The 16,783-nt window shown below is 33.7% G+C and overlaps 1 protein-coding gene across 2 annotated transcripts in view; it reads right to left on the reverse strand.

Annotated features, from left to right (window-relative positions):
* Positions 1–1,737: 1,737 nt before the first annotated feature.
* LOC148597653 (uncharacterized) overlaps positions 1,738–16,783 on the reverse strand; it is a 29,124-nt gene continuing 14,078 nt past the window's right edge. The window contains exons 12-23 of one of the 2 annotated variants that reach the window (XM_088562333.1): positions 14,881–15,261; positions 14,227–14,364; positions 12,156–12,691; positions 11,552–11,639; positions 9,874–9,972; positions 9,047–9,170; positions 8,352–8,635; positions 6,790–6,875; positions 6,247–6,347; positions 5,208–5,306; positions 4,301–4,694; positions 1,738–3,598 (exon numbers count right to left, since the gene is read on the reverse strand). The gene's annotated coding sequence lies outside the window, so the exon portion shown is untranslated. The remainder of the gene's footprint in view (positions 3,599–4,300; positions 4,695–5,207; positions 5,307–6,246; positions 6,348–6,789; positions 6,876–8,351; positions 8,636–9,046; positions 9,171–9,873; positions 9,973–11,551; positions 11,640–12,155; positions 12,692–14,226; positions 14,365–14,880; positions 15,262–16,783) is intronic. The other variant, XM_088562332.1, reaches the window with a different exon arrangement.

Raw genomic sequence — 16,783 nt, forward strand, 5'->3', positions numbered from 1 at the left:
AGTTTTAAATTAAGATATATGTGGAAACTTATGGTTACAATACATTTTTATTCAAATTGTCTACCCTTTGAAAGAGAGAAGACCTAATTTCACTGAAGTTTAGAGGAGTTATCAACAAGACAGAAATAAAATCTTGAGCTATTCTCAATCCAAATGTTCTTGTTTATTTTTGTTTGAAGATTGGCACTATTTGGTAGTTATTTCCCTTAAAGTGCAACTTAAAGTTAGTTATATTTTTGTTCAGACATAGATATTTGATACATTTATAAAGTTATAACCTTTGATTACCTTGTTTTTCATCAGGAACATTTCAATATGAATGGTGTCGAAATTATGTGATTTTTAGAAATTTTGATGAATTTCAGGGGCCAAAGAGGGGGACCAAGAGATGGTCCTCATTTTAGCCTCTTATTATTGAGAAGAATAAAAAATGAAATGTTACCCAAGCTTTGCTTAATTTAGGTACTATTTGGTGAAATTCAGTATACCTTGATGTATCGACTTCTACCTGGGCCTATTATAGAATGTCGATCGGCGACCAGGTGATTCAATATGTAAAATGCACGCTATATACAGCGTTGTATAGACTACAGTAGCATTTGCTGAATCTTTGACCCAGCAAAAATACTTTTTTGGGATAAAATCAGCACTTTCCGGTGCATGTAAGACTGATATTGGTGCATGCCAGTCAATTGACGAGAAATTTCCCAGGCAGAAAAAATAATGTTATGTTTTCGAGAACTATTCTAAAATTTAGTAGGGTCGGTATGTAGGAATTTTTATTTTCATTTGATATTTTTGAAATGACATAAGTCATACAGATACAATGAAAACTAAATATGCAAAGACTAAACATATGATAGACTCAGTCCACAGTCTAATCGCTTTAGGGATTTGGCCCATGAGTAATTTTTTTCTGTTTTGACGGAGGTGGTAAAAACAAAAAATATCTATAGTGCCGAATTACGAAACAGGGATTATCCACGACCAAGAGTACACTTATGGCACGGGTGTTTTCAATTTTCTTCTTTTTTCTGGAAGACAATCGGCAGAATTTTTACGTAATTTTTTTCTTCAAAATTTCAAATCAAAATTTATGAGTTGGGGGCCTGAAAGAGGGTCAGTAGGCCTAGGGCGATCGGAAACATTTTTAGGTCTAAACGGATGGTCTGTTTATTACTCCAGTAGTGCTAGAGGTTGCCTGGCAAGCTTTTTTTCTGACTTGATAAATGATATTGGCAGTGCCTCTTGAAATATTTTATACAGCTGCATAACAAGTATAGTTTTCCTCCAAGGAAACATTTTTCAGACTACTAATGTATGTGACTATTTAGAATTAGATAAAATTGTTTGATACAAGATTTAGTTGAAAGTTTGATTTTGAAGTGTTAAATTTGAGTCAGTACCCATGGATTTAGCCTTGAAGTCCTTTATATACCAGTATTTTATTTTTGTTTCATAAGAATTTCTAATATATATGCGTGTGTGTTTAATATAATAGAGTTACCGAAATAGTGCTGACAGCGTCGTCATCGTCGTCGTCGTCCATATTCACTTGATTTTCGTGCGATGACTTTATGGTTATGGTTGTCTAATTGTTATGAAATTTTGATATGATTTTACTAAATATTAATTAATGATTGCGTCTATTTAATTTTTTAGTTTATGGCCCCTACCATTTTTAAAATAGGGCCATCCATGTAACTGACACACCACACTGTCGGTTTCTGTTAATAAAAAAAAACAAAACAAAACAAAAAAACTGAGAGCCCAGAATTTTACCAAGCTAACCTATAGCTACATAAAGTAAATGTCCAATCATTATTAACATGACATAGCAAGTTAATTCTACACATCCATGCAAGTACACCTTCAAGGAAGAATATGTATATGACATGTCCTATGGTTGTGGCATGTCATATTGTGTAATGCTATTTTTCTTTTAAAATTTAAATTAGACCGGTAAAATCAATCCAGCAATGAAATTTTAAAAAAGAAACATGCAAAAAAGTTTGAATAGAAGCAATGTGAAGTCTAAACTAGTGGATACCCGACATAAATTCAACATAGTAGATTTGTTCCTTTTCAGTTCATCTTGATTGGCTATAAACAAACTAAAAAGGTAACAGTTTCAGTCAATGATATTTTATTTGTTGTCATTAAACAAACTAACATTCCATATACATTTTTAATTGATTTTTAATTGCTATTCGATAAATTCATCACAAAATGCAGGGAAAAAAGAAACAATGCTTTTGTTTTGAAAAGAATGAAAGTTTTAAGTTAAAGGAGCAAAAAAATAATTATATCTTCTCTTCGTTATTTTTTTCCCTTTTTTGTGATTCTTTCTTTTTTCTTTTTTTTTTGTTAAAGTTTTCACATGAATGAAAATACACTCTTTCATTGGCGATGAATGCCACCCAGGAAAAACCACGCTAAAAAACAATTCGATTTTTAAAAAAAGCGATGGAAACCTGTGACTCGAGGTAATGCCGACACCGCCTCCAGAGTAGGCGTTCAAGTCCTACGCCTTGGAAAAAAAAATAACAGAAATATAACAATAACTTCAACAACAATAACAATAACAATAATTATAACTTCACACATATTTACAAATCTTGTTCCATTTCACCTTTTGCTCAATTTTTTTTTAAAAAACCTGTCCAAAATTTAATTTGCCGTCACATCCATCACTATTTCAATGTAGTATTATCCCACACTGTAATTACATACTTATATGGAACCAATTTCAGCCCAAGAAAATAATTCCCACGATCAATATAACATTTTCATACCTCGACACTTTTTATCAATTTGAATGTTCCCACAAATTTTACTTGCTTGAACTCCCTGTTTATTAATCATAAAACATTAATGATATGATGGAGATTTAAACATCTTTCTAGGCTGAAAGGAGTCCTTCAAATCTTCAGCTCATTATTAAGCTTGAGCTAAACAATTGCCAGAAATTATTTAGACAAGATCATATTGAGCTGAATAATTGCCAGAAACATATTTAGACTAGACCTTATTCAGCTGAATAATTGCCAGAAAAATATTTAGACTGCGTCTTGCTGAGTTATTGATCTTATTGAGCTGAATAAGTGCCAGAAACATAGACTAGGTCTTGCTGAGCTTAATGATTGCTAGAAACATATTTACAGGTTACAAAGATGTATTCAATGATATAAAAGAATTATATTTTTGTGTAGTGTTCAGAAACAGTAGGAAAGTTCCTGGCATGAACCAGAAACATAAGGTATTTTGATACTAAAGGATCAATAACCAAAAAATAATGTAAAAAATATCTTTTTTCCTTCTTTTCTCTTCTATTTCTATTGCTTTACTTTTCTGAACTTTTGAATTCATTTGTCTTTTATCTTATTTTTGTTGTTGCTTTTTTGTACATTGATCATCATCATTTAACAATGTCAATTCCAGTGTCTTAATTCTGATCACAAATTAACTCGTTCTTTTATCGCCAAGTTCATGCTCCAGTCGCCACTTGTTGACCTGCAGCTTCTGTCTATTGCTTTTGACCTGCAGTTTATTTCATTTCACCGCTTTTTGACCCACAGTGTGTTTTTCCTGTAAATGACTGAAAAAAAAAATAAAAAGAAATAAAACAGACAAGGAAGAATATGAACATTTACTGTTATAATCAACAAATAATAAACTAGTGAAAGCATCAAAAAAGGGCAATAGCTTAATAGATTTACATGAAAAATTAACCACAAAATTTTGATTAAGGTTTATTAAGTTTTATTAAGTTTTGGAGATATATATTGGCCAATCAAAAACTAATACAGCCTCTGGCAGCCTTCTTGTTAAATCAAGTTTAACAAAAATCATCTAAGTTGTCCCTTTTATTATTTCTGCCAAGTATGGTCTCCATTGGCTAAAAGAATGCAAAGATACATCGTTTTTCAGTGACTTTCAGTGGCCACAGCCACCCGATGAGCCACTCAAGCCACACAAAAAGTGGACCTTTGTACAAAGCATTCAGGTCATTAACCCTATCAAGTTTGGCACATGTGATTTCTGAGGAGTTGATCTTTGAAAATTGGCCGATCAGAAGCTTAAATAGTCTCTGGGGACCATCTTGTTTAATCAAGAGGAACCAAAAGTGGATCCTGCATATATCCTATTTGCCAAGTTAGGTTAAAGTTGGTCAAGGGGTTTTCATGTAATTTAGCAAAATGTGAAAAGTTGACAACAGATGCAATAATGAAATAATCCTTTGAGCTACATGAGCTTAAAAGCATGTATGACCTCTTTCATTGTACATTAGTATACATACCTTCTGAAGATGTGACTATGTATACTGGAGCTATCTTTTGTGATCTTTCCCCAAGGACAGACATCCACTGATTACCCCCGCCAAATATAGATATGCCAAAGTCCTCACAAGAAATCTCCCCAGATTTCTTGCAAGAAGTCTCCCTCTCATTCAGGGTTAAGTGCATGTGAATTAGTAAGGGGTTAAATGTGAGTTACATTAGTCTTATGAGTATTTTTTAGTACTTGTTAGGGTCGTTAGGGTTGAATGATATTATGGAAGACAAATTTGAATGGATTTTGAATATTTACTTCCCTCCCAAAAAATCCCCAAAAAGAAAAAAATTAGATCAAGAACCAGTTTCCGAATGTCCTGGGCTTCAGCTGGAAGTTTTGCTGTTCTGAGTAAAGCTGTTCTGAAATCACAAAAAGTTTATCATAGAGAAAAGCATATTAGAAAAGGTACATCTGCTATAAGTATTCAGTTGCTTTGAAATTTATGTATATAATAACTAGAGATGTCAAAGAATACTCGAGTATTCAAGTATTGCTCGATAGGTCCGAGAATCAAGCAGCAATTTAGCTACCAGGGTACTCTTATAAAAGTACGTGTTTTCGTGTTTTTCCCCATCCTTGCTACAGCTATAAGTATTCAAGAGCTTTGAAATTTAATTTCTATCTAAAGTCAAGTTTGTTCCATTGATTAAAATTTCTCAAATATGTGATCTGCCATTTTACCTCAATCAATCAACATGATTTCAGAGGAAATGTATTCAAAAGGTTGTAAAATGTAGAGAAACTCAGATGGAAAGATTCAAACAATGGAGCAATAAAGGTGGTGCATTTGTTTTTGGCAGATGCACTAGATTCTTGGACAGGGTTAATGGTGATATATGATTACCTTCAAACTTATTAAATTTATTACTTACCTTACCAATTTGGAAGGACTACATCACCTCTGTAATTCCTGCTGGGTACCTATAGCAGTGAGGCTACTGCCTGTTTGTGTATACAAGCCCTTCACAAAACTGAAAGAGTACAAAACAAAGAGCTAATTTTTCATTGCCCTTGAATAATTTGCATTTGACAAAGAGTATTTTTAACTAGAAATATGTGAGCAAGCTCACAAAAAGAATAATGTTAGACATTTGTTGGATTATCTCCTTTGGCTTCATCCAACAATAATTATATTCCTTCATGCCTTTCTGCATATGAGACCCAGCCTTCATATAAAAATATCCCTTGAGAAGTTCAGGTGGAGTTAGGCCTGAGGTCTTAACCTTGATTTGGATTATCTCCCTTTGGAGAAATCTGAGAGTTATGACTTTCCTGCACCATGAAGTTTAATAGTCATCATGAACTTCTGAATCAATACAGTGTATCCATCTGCACCATGAAAATCGATTTGTTCAACTTGTCTTAGAAAAGCTGAGGATGCTTTCCCTATCAGTGCATGTGGTCCATGCTCTCAGTTTTTAGTGGAGTCTGTGTTGCTCATTTACTTTCGTTCCTTTATATAAATTTTGGTTATTTTGTTTGTTGTGGGTGTTTTTTTTTGCCATGCCTGAGTTTTGCCCCTGCCCTTTCAATTTCCGCTCGAATCTAGGTCCTTGGATTACCTTTCATGCTCATCTACATGTGATACCCAACCTTCCTCCCTTGATTGGTTTAGTTGTGCTTACAAGAAATGTAGACAGACGGACGGATGGACAGACAGAGCGATTTGTATACACCCCCTTTAAACTTTGTTTGCGGGTGTATAAAAATATACAAACTCAGCCTGAATAGTATTGTGTATTATTTTCAGTGTCTTTCAATTTAAAATAGCAGAAAAATATACCTAGGTGATACATCTTTGAGCCAATCCATATTCTGCAAATAAATGCCCCATAAAAATCAAATGCAGTGGAACATTGTTCAATTTTATTTTTATCAAGGCAGAATTCATTTTTAAAACAACAACTGTACCTTCCATAAACTGGGAAATACTTCCAAATACATGTTCCAAAATGATACATGTATGTACTGTTCAGTGTTGACCTTTACATAAACAGCCTTTAGTTCTTTACCTGTAAAAATTACACAATTAATTCAAGCTGACAAAATTACACCTCATAAAATAATACATTGCTGGAAAATTCATGACCTCTATCAAATCTTAATGTTTAAAACTGTCATCTGGTAAATGGGCAGATCTTTGGGTGTTTTCAGGCTGTTATTTGACCATTCTTTGTACAAAATAAACAAAATTCTAGGAGCAATGGCACTGTACATCGTAAAAACTGTGACCGAAAAAAAGGGTTCAAAACACACAGTAACACAGACAAGGGTAAAACAGTATACCTCACTCTCCTTTTGAGCAGGGGTATAAGGGGGTAGTAACACCTCTGGAACCCCCATTGGAACCGCCACTATGGTATTGTTAATATAAAAATATCTACACGTCCTGGATATTAAAAAAAACTATCATTATAAATACTATCAATAAAAGAACAGAGTGAAAGTAGAAACCTTCTACTAGGTTGAACTCTTCTTCATACAATACATTCTGTTTACTGTTTCTTGACCTTCAGTAAACATCCATTGGTTCTGGTGACCTGTAAAACATACACAATATCTAAATAAAGTACACAATTTTGGTTATATACAGTGGATTCCGCTTAATTGCATAGCCTATTTGCCAGTCAAAATTATGCAAATAACCGGGCTATTCTTATAACCGAAATTACGATTTTACCGGAAGTGTGAGTTCAGGTAAGACGACGATACTGTGGATCAACCAGGGATATCACTGTTCAACATTTCTGATCTGGTATTTAATTGTTATAGAGCTTCTCATTGTATTGTTCTTTTATCAATAAATAATAATATGTATTGTGTTTGTCTTATTGACCTTCTTTACGTTGTGTGTATTTATAAGTAAAACCACGTGTTTCTCATCTATTAATAGTCAAGTAATTTCCTGACCTTTCTACGAAAGAAAATCCCATATTTCATATTTCAGCCAGGATTCAGTGTAATATTCATCAATGTTTGCAGTTTGTGGGCTTTTGAAATGGTCTGTGTGTTTTTATTCCTCTGTTCATTGTACACTGATAGTTGTGTATTATACGCATCATTGACCTCGATATATTCCTATGAAGTGTGGATAGTATGGGGCACCTTAGGGTAGTTGAATTTCATTAGACATTGTACTGAATGAATGACTTTTAATTTTCGTATGATATTTATGCCTAGTAACCCAAGCTCACTCAAAACTGCTCAGCTCATTAAATAAAATTAAATTTATATTGATAATCATTTGTAGTCAGAAGAATTTAAATAGGGACAAAAAATACCCCAAGCCGAACCTCAAGCCGCATCATAAGGTGATGTTCGGCATGTTGTCAGAAGTCATTGTTCACCTAGGTGCTTGGGTGTTCTATTTTAATGTAATTAGAAATCATTTATATTGTCTTTTATGTCAATTATTTTTTTAATCCATTATTAACACCTCCTGATTGATGATAATCTAGTTTTTACAACAATAAATATGATTGACATATTTATGACCCAAAGGCTTAAAATAGAATTTGGGAAAACCTGTCTTTACCTGGACGAGGCAAAATTCTCTATGCAATAAACCGAAATGCACCTCCAAGGCCTATGCAAATAAGCGATTTTTTCCCTAATAGAATAATAGGAAATGGTTTTGTGCAGGAGAAAATTATGCTAATAACCGAAATATGCAATAAAGCCATATGCGATTAAGTGGAGTCGACTGTATAATAAGCCTAGGATGACAAATATAACAGATTGTTACATTACAATTGCATTTGGTAGCAATGTACTGGATTTAATTCTGCAACCAGAATTTAATTCTTTGTATCAATTTCTGTCTAAACTTCTTCTATGGCTTTCTAAACAAAGATCATAGATTTTTTTAAACCATTAGTTCTTGTCCAACCTCCTAATGTTAAATCTGACTTGGAAGGATTCATGAAAATAAAATGCTTTCTACTGGATACTTATTGTAAACAGACTGGTAGACACCAATTTCCTTGTTAGGCTTGTATAAATCAAAGATTACTTACGTCTTGACCAATGTAAAGTATCTGTAATCGTGTTGCTCCTGCTTTGTGATATATTGACCAGTATCCTCTGGAGGCCTTGTTGAGAGGTTATATCACATTGAGCAGGGTACCTTGGTATGTAGTTAAGCTTTACTACATACAGAAGGGCAGTATCACTGAAATCTGTGGACCATAATTTCAGTGAAGATAGCCAATCATTTGAGGTATTGTGTTGGCAGAAATCCTTCCTTGCTTTACTCGGGCAACACGATTTTCCCCCTCAAGCACAACATGGAAGATATAGCCTGCAGCAAATTAAAGTGAAGTGTTAGTGCATTTTTTTGGTTTTTGTTTGCATCATTGAATGACAACTCAAAAGTGATAAAGAACATTTATTTGAATACATATCTGTTATTTTATATTTATTTTTTCAATATGAACTTTAATCTTAATGATTGTTTTCTCATTATCAATTATTAAAACAAAAACTTGTTTTGTGGAAAAAAATTAATATAAGCACAATATCACATACAATATGTACTCAAATTTTACAAAACACTTCCAAGACTAATGTTAACTGACCCAACGTGGTGACATACTGTGTATCTTCTTCATTTGTCTTTTTATCTTTATTTTGTATTTTTTTTGTACAATGATCAGTTAACAATGTTTATTCAATTGTCTTAGTTTGATCACAAAATAAGTTGGTTTTTTACCTCCATGTTCATGCTCCAGTAGCCACTTGTTGACCGGAGGCTTCTCTACACTGCTTTTGACCTACAGTTCATTCCATTTCACCACTTTAAACCTAGTTTTCTTCCTTTTCTTTCTGCTTTTGACCTGCAAATTTTCATTTTTATACTATACATATACCTTCTGATGATTTAACTTCACTTATACTGGAGCTATCTTATTTTATCTTTTCCCAAGGACAGACATCCACTGATTACCCCCGCAAAAGATGGTTTTGGAGATATATGCAAAAAAACTACTGTACGACCCCTATGTTCTATCATGCTGAGTATTAACTATTATCCGATATCAAAATTTGGCTAAAGCTAACGGTTTTGGAGATATATGCAAAAATCTGCTCTCTGACCCCTATGTTCTATTTTCAGTAACGGCGGCCATGTTTTTTAACCGATCAAAAATCTAAAGTCATTTTGTTAAGGATACCCTAAAAAACAAAAATACCAACTTCAATTGAATTTTGTGCAGTAGTTTTTGAGAAAAAAAACTCAGGAAACTTTACCTAGGTTTCACATTCCATCCAAACAAATGCAAACCTAGCTGTAAACAGTTAAGTAGATAAACAATTAAGTTAAGTGTAATAATAATAACTCCTGATGTTTAATCTATACATAAGTGGAACAACTCATGCTGAATTACATACATACTGACTTTGAAATTATTTACATGAATTTCTAACTTTAAGCTGACAAAATGTGAAAGGTGGGTATTGGCCTTAATTGACATATTACAATTGAATTATGATTAAATATGAAATCACTGAGCACATATATTATTAAAACAAGTACTGTACCTTCCATAAACTGGGAAATACCTAAAATACATGTACCAAAATGATACATGTATGTACTGTTTAGTGTTGACCTTCTCATAAACAGCCTTTGTTCTTAACCTGTAAAAAAGTACATACAACTGTCCTTACACAAACACTTTTTTTTCAAAATAAGAGGCTCCCAGGAGCTTGAATGGCTCACCTGTTTTTCTTGTCTTTCAAGGGCAATAAATTTAACAAAGAGTTGTCCAACAATTTTGATTCAAGAAGACTTGGGTAGAACTATCATAAGATCATTTCAGTGATAGAAAGTTTCTATCTATTATAGTTTTCAAGATATTGGCTGAAAACTGTAAAAAAAACCTGTCATCTTTCATCTTTCAAGGGCAATAACTCTTAAAAGGAGTCATCTGACAACTTTGATTCCTGAGGACTTTTGAAGGCCTTATAATAAGGGTCATTTCAACTATAGAAATAATTTTGCTAAACCTAACTGTTTTGGAGATACATGCAAAATACTACTGTCTGACCCATTTGTTCTATTTTTAGTAAAAGCGGCCATGTTTTTCGAAAAATCAAAAATCCCCACATCAGTTCTATGCAGGAAACCAAAAGGAACATTCATACCAACTTCAATAGTGACAGAGGAGAAGATTTTTGAAAGAGATTACATTAAAAACAACAAAAAAAAAAAAAAAAACCATCAAAAAAGGGCAATAGCATGGCTTCACAGATTACATTGAAGAAGTGACCACAGATAGATCTCATCATGCTGAACACAGTCAGAATTTGGCTAGACCTAACGGTTTTGGAGATATATGTGAAAAACTATTTTCTGACCCCTATGTTCTATTTTTTAGTAACGGCAGCCATGTTTTTTAGACAAATAAAAAATCCCAACACTCAGTTCTATGCAGGATACCCGAAGGAACTGTCATACCACCTTTGGTTCCAATTGGTCTAATAGTGTCAGAGAAGAAGATTTTTTAAATAAATAACAAAAATTAGCAAAAAATGTTTATAAAGGGCAATAACTCCAACATGGGTTAATGGATTAGAATGAAAATTTGACTACAGATAGATCTCATCATGCTGAACAGTTTTACCCTGTCAGAATTTAGCTAAACCTAACAGTTTTGGAGATATATGTGAAAAACTACTGTCTGATTGTTCTATTTTTAGTAATGGTGACCATGTTTTACAACACATCAAAAATCCCCACAACAGTTCTATGCAAGATATCCCAAGGAACATTCATATCAAGGTCGGTTCCAACTGGTCAAGTAGTGTAAGAGGTGAAGACTTTTTTTGAAAAATTGTTAACGACGATGACAACGGACGCCAAGTGATGGCAATAGCTCACATGGCCTTCAGCCAGTTGAGCTAAAAAAACAAATAAATCAAGCCAACAAATTACACCTTATGAAATAATACATTCATTGCTAGAACATTCTATGGGTTTATTTATGTTTAGGACTTACCTCAAATAAATATGACGTACATGGGCAGGTCTTGGAGGGGTCCCATTTTCCCATTTATGCTCAAATTTTGCACAATTGCACAAAATGAACAAAATATTTGAAAGAAGGGGGTCCACCATTGCAGTATTATTGATTTAAATATCTACACTTCCTTGATTTCAAAAAAACTTTTATCATTATAAACACTATCAAAAAAGGAAAATAGGTAAAGTAGAAACCTTCTGCTAGGTTGAACTGCTCTCCATACAATAAATTCTGTTTACTGTTTCTTGACCTTCAGTAAACATCCATTGGTTCTGGTGACCTCTGAAATATACACAATACCTAAATAAAGTATACTTTTTTGGTTGTATAAATTACAACTAGGATTATAAGCAAAACAGATTGTTACATTACAGTTGCATTTGGCAGCCAAACTGCTGTCTATGGCTTTCTAAACCATGATCATGGTTTTTTTTAACCATTAGTTCTTGTCCAATCTCCTTATTTTAAGATAGCCAATCATTTGAGACATTATTTCTGCAGAAATCCTTCCTTGCTTTACTCAGGCAACACAATTTCCCCCCTCAAGCACAACATGGAAGATTTAGCCTGCAGCAAATTAAAGTGAAGTGGAAGTGCACTTTTGTTTGTTTGCTTCACTGAATGACAACTCTGAAGTGCTATAGAAAATTTATTTTTTAATATAAACTTTAATCTAAATTACCGTCTTCCTTTGACAATTATTAAAACAAAAACTTGCTTTATGAGGAGAAAAAATCAAAATAAGATTTGACAACATAACCAAATGTAAGTACAATATAACATACAATATGTACTCACATTTTACAGAACACTTCTAAGACTAATGTTAACTGATCCAACGTGGTGACATGCTATGAATCTTCCTCATTTGTCTTTTTATCTGTATTTTCTATTTTTCTTTTTGTACATTTATCATTATCATCAGTTAACAATGTTTATTCTATTGTCTTAGTTCTGATCACAAATTAACTTGGTTTTTGACCTCCAAGTTCATGCTCCAGTAGCCACTTTTTGACCGGAGGCTTCTTGCCACTGCTTTTTGGTTTATTTCATTTCAACCATTTTTGACCTACAGATTTCTTCCTTTTTTCCTCTTTTTTGGGGTTCTTTTGTCCCTTTCTCATCATCAGATTAACTTGTCAATTCTAATGTCACAATTCTGATCATAAAACAACTTGGTTTCTGGCTCCCAAGTCCTGCTCAAGTGACCACTTTTTGACATACAGTTTATTTCATTCCACCATTTTTCACCAAGGCTTATCTCTACTGCTTTTGACCAGCAGTTTATTTAATTTCACCTCCTCTTGACCAATGGTAGCTTTTCTTTTAATTGACTGAAAACAATAAAATAGGCAAGAATAAATGGGAATACATCCTGTTGCATGCAGTAAATAATTAACCAGAATTAACTGCGTTTCATATTAAGTGAAACAAGCATTCTGACAGTATTGCTGATGCAACACAGTGTCCCCTTTCGGCCTTTGAACTCATTGCCTTTGTGAGATTTTTTTTATATACATGTATGTGAACTAAAATGGATGGCGTTATTTTTTTAACAGTCAAGAGAAAATGACTCTTGAACAGCAAAAGCAAATTCCATCAAAATCAAACCTGAGCTTCATTTTACAGTAATAACATTTTTGCATTACAGAAAGCTGCATAAAGACATTCTCTTTCTATCACCTGGAAAGTTGAAAAAAACTTCGTTATTATGAATTAAAGGGCAAATAACTCTAGAATGACAGCAGCAATTTGCATCAAAATGACGAAACATAAAATTTTATGTAATTTTCTATGTCAAAGGGCCACAAGTTCCATATAACCATTTTACCCAATGATATTTAAATTTAATTTGTCACTTGTCAAGATAAGACTAGCTAACAAATATGAAATCAATTGGATGAGGCATTACAAAGGAAAGTCTGGAAAACATAAACTTTAATGAAATTTTCTATGTCCAAGGGACACAACTTCTGTAAAAATCATTCAACCGTAACATCATTCGAACTTAACTTGTCATGATAAGACTATATACCAAATATGAAATCAACTGGATAAGGCATTACAAAAAAACCAAGTGTGAGTGATGGACTGACAGACTGACGTACAGCAAATCTAAGTTCCCTTCGGCATTTGCCGAAAGGGGACAAAAAAACATTTCTCTTTCATCAGTTAGCGAAAGAGTAATCAAGGGAACCAAGGTTATAGCGGTAATCAAAAGAATGTAATCCAGGGACAAAGACCAGACATGGAAAACAGACATACACAACAAAGAACACAAAGTAACTAAATTCATACATACAAAGTAACAAAAGCAAATGAGCAAATCGTAATCCACTTAAAACTGGGAGCATGGACCAGGTGCACCGGTAGTGTAAGCGTCCTCTGCTTTTCTAGAAACATCCGCAGTGATGAAAATAAAGTGATGAAATAAGTGTAGTTCAGAAATATAAAAGGGGGCATCCCAATAGGATCCACCTAATTTTCTGATTACTATAGGTCCGGGTGTTAAAAGAATAGGCCTGCAGCAGCGCTAAGTTTGTCGTAAAAGGCGACTAAATAGTGCTCAGAACCCTAGCCGGGGGCTAGGGCGCTCTGCCCACAGAGCAACTGGGATGTGTGCCCCAGGTGGTGGAATGAGGTACCCCTGGCGTGTTACATGCTGGGGTTGTCAGGCTATAATACGGAAAACCTGACCACAAACCATAGTGGTGCACCATGTTGGGAAAGTGCCACGTTCCTTGCACGTTACAGAACCCTACTGTGGTATTCTTCCGGAGTAGGTACCATAGGACTCCACCACAGGAGGCTAAATTGCCCGACCCTACCCACCTCTCCCTATTTCCAGTGGCAATCAAAATTTGTTTACCCCATTGTCCTTGTGTCCCATCCCTTTTTCATTTCATCATCATTTCACATTCATTTTATCATCCATTTCATGTTCATCGTCTGAATATAGCTGAAATATTGCTGCTCGGACGTTAAACCCCAACAAACAAACAGATTACTACAACAAAAAGAGGGAGGTAAAAGCAATAATGTAAAGCCAATTAAGATTTATTTTTAGAATAAAAACATAGATAGATCTGGTCATGTTGAAACTTTCACCAAGGCCGGATTTTCAAAAAACCTTACAGTTTTAAACATATGTGCGAAAAATGTCTGCCATTTTAAGAAATGATGGCCGTATTTTTTGTGGGATCATACATCTCCATATAGTTCTATGCAGAATTCCTTCAGGAACATCCATACTGTTTGGTTCTAATTGGTAAGTTGTGTCAGGAGATTATTTTAATTTAATAACATCAAAATAGGGAAAAAAAACATTAAAAAAGGCTCCAACATGGCTTAACAGATTTACATGAAAATTTTACAAGATAGATCTCATCATAGTAAAAGTGTTAAGCCTGATGAGATCTATGTCAAAATTTTGATAAACCTAATGATTTTGGAGATATTATCCTTTGGGCTAAGTGAGCTAAAAGCGTATCTGATCTGTTTCTTTATAAAATAATATACATACCTTCTGATGATTTGACTTTACACAAACTGGAGCTATCTTTTGTGATCTTTCCCCAAGGACAGACATCCACTGATTACCCCCGCCAAAGATAGATATGCCAAAGGCCTCACAAGAAATCTCCCCAGATTTCTTGCAAGAAGTCTCCCTCTCATTCAGGAGTTAGTAAGGGGTTAAATGTGAGTACATTAGTTTTATGAGTATTTTTTAGTACTTGTTAGGGTTGTTAGGGTTGAATGATATTATGGAAGACAAATTTGAATGGATTTTGAATATTTACTTCCCTCCCAAAAAATCCCCAAAAAGAAAAAAATTAGATCAAGAACCAGTTTCCGAATGTCCTGGGCTTCAGCTGGAAGTTTTGCTGTTCTGAGTAAAGCTGTTCTGAAATTACAAAAAGTTTATCATTGAGATAAGCCAATAAGAACATGTGATATATGAAGTTTCTTATGTATACAATGTATGTAATTTCAGGAGTCAATCTTAGAAATTTTCAAAAGATCACTTGTATTTGCTTAGTATTGCAAGATACAGCAACATGTCCCTAGTGTTGATGTCACCCAAATTCCATAACTCTTGCAAAATTTGTTAAAATTCTATTGAGTCCAAATATGTCTCAGTGGATTAAATAATGTTACACTGAATTTTCATCAACATCATTCAACTGAGGAGACCATGCTTACTATATAAACCAAATATTATTGAAATCAAAGATATAATAAAAATTAGCCGGGAAGTGGCAGACTTTCAAGACTATTATCTGAATATAATAGCATTAAAACCTATGATTTTTCAACACTGTATACTTCTATTCCCCATACTCAGTTAAAATCCTGACTTAAAAACATTATACATTGTTGTTTTTCCAAAAACGATGGTACACCTAGATACAAATATATAGTTCTTGGTAGAGATTTCTCGTACTTTGTAAGAAATAATTCCGAATCATCTTCCAAATATAGAGGAAGATGTTTACAAAATGCTGGAATTTTTAATCAACAACATATTTGTCCAGTGAGGACGTGTTTTTCAACAAACGGTCAGCATTCCAATGGGAACAAAATGTGCTCCTTTACTGGCTCTGATCCGAAATATGTTCTACAGAAGTTTTATAGTCATCATGAACTCATGGATTGTTATGGTGTATCCATCTGCACCATGAAAATTGATTTATTCAACGGGTCAAAGTTTTCCTTTCCTCGTTTGTCTACCCCGGACTTGACTTTTTATGAGCAACTTGGCGGGAGTTTCTATAAAAACAGAGGACATTTACCCTACCAGTGCACTTGGTCCATGCTCCCAGTTTTTAGTGGTCTGAGTTGCTCATTTGCTTTTGTTACTTTGTAAGTATGATTTTAGTAACTGGTGAATTTGGTCACAAAATGGCAGCAATTTTAAAAATAGCCACCTAAAAAACATTTCAATGTTGCCAGTCTACTCAGAATATCAAGATTATTTTATTAATGGCGCTCATCTTCAATATTCTTCTATGGTGGAGGAAATAATAACAAAATAGCAAAAATAGTATTTTGACCCCAATGTTCTATTTTTAGTAATGATGGATATGTTTTTTGACTGAAGAAAATGTTTTGTGTAGGATACCCTAAAAAACAATTAGGCAAAATTTCATTAAATTTTGTCGTATTGTTTCAGGAGAAGATTTTTGAAGTTGTACTCATGAAATACGACAAAAAATCTGTTTCACGGGCCATTACTCCTACATCATGCAACAAATCATTTTGAAAATTTTGGCATAGGTCCGTCTGATGGGGAATAATATGTAGCTCATCAAAATTTTGTACAATTCATTATTTTTTTTAATTATTTGCAGAAAAATTGTTTGATCCCTATGTTCTATTTTTAGTAACGGGGGCATGCTTTTCCCTGTGTCGAAACAGAATACCCT

Source organism: Perna viridis, chromosome 14 (genome assembly GCF_037379345.1).
Source record: "Perna viridis isolate PV_CMFRI_1.1 ecotype Kerala chromosome 14, ASM3737934v1, whole genome shotgun sequence".
In the NCBI taxonomy this organism is placed as follows: domain Eukaryota; kingdom Metazoa; phylum Mollusca; class Bivalvia; order Mytilida; family Mytilidae; genus Perna; species Perna viridis.